The sequence below is a fragment of the Lupinus angustifolius genome, chromosome LG05 (assembly GCF_001865875.1).
Source record: "Lupinus angustifolius cultivar Tanjil chromosome LG05, LupAngTanjil_v1.0, whole genome shotgun sequence".
Lineage (NCBI taxonomy): Eukaryota > Viridiplantae > Streptophyta > Magnoliopsida > Fabales > Fabaceae > Lupinus > Lupinus angustifolius.
Genome location: NC_032013.1, coordinates 10,593,494 through 10,594,134, shown reverse-complemented (window position 1 = coordinate 10,594,134; position 641 = coordinate 10,593,494).

Here is a 641-nt window from a genome sequence, read left to right as displayed (position 1 = left end):
GTGACATAGTGGTGTCCGAATATGACACCCGGATCTCCTAAACCATCTCAAAGGTTTTGGGGTTAACTTGGGTTTTAAGAAACCCAAGATTTTGTATGTTTGAATGTTTTTGAATATATATGATTGTTGATGAAATATGTTGAATATTGTATATGAATGTTGTTGGGAACTTTTCTGTGTGCAGGTGTTTGTAAAATCATGTTTAAATGGGTTTTCGTTGTCGAGAAGGGCAAAATTGGTATTCTGTCCAAGTCCCTGTCGCTTGGGCAAGAAACTCTCGCCTCGGCGAGGACTGGGCGATGGGAAGTTTTGGTTCTGTAACTCCCTCGCCTGGGTGACAGAATCTCGCATGGGCGAGCAAGCCTCGCCTGGGCGAGTAAGGGTCTCGCTTGGGCGATAGTACCTTCGCTTGGGCGAGGAAAGCTTCAGTTTATTTGAGATTTAAAGATGAATTGTCGCTTGGGCGACTAGTCCCCGCTTGGGCGAGGGACAGTGTGGAAAGATTGAAATAAGATGATGTTGAGAACAATGTGATGAACCCGGGTAGGGTGTGTTGTGATATAAAAGTTGTGGAATGAGATCATGGCTTAGATGAAAAGCATGACTCCACAAAATTATGAAAGCATGGTTTGTGTTTATGC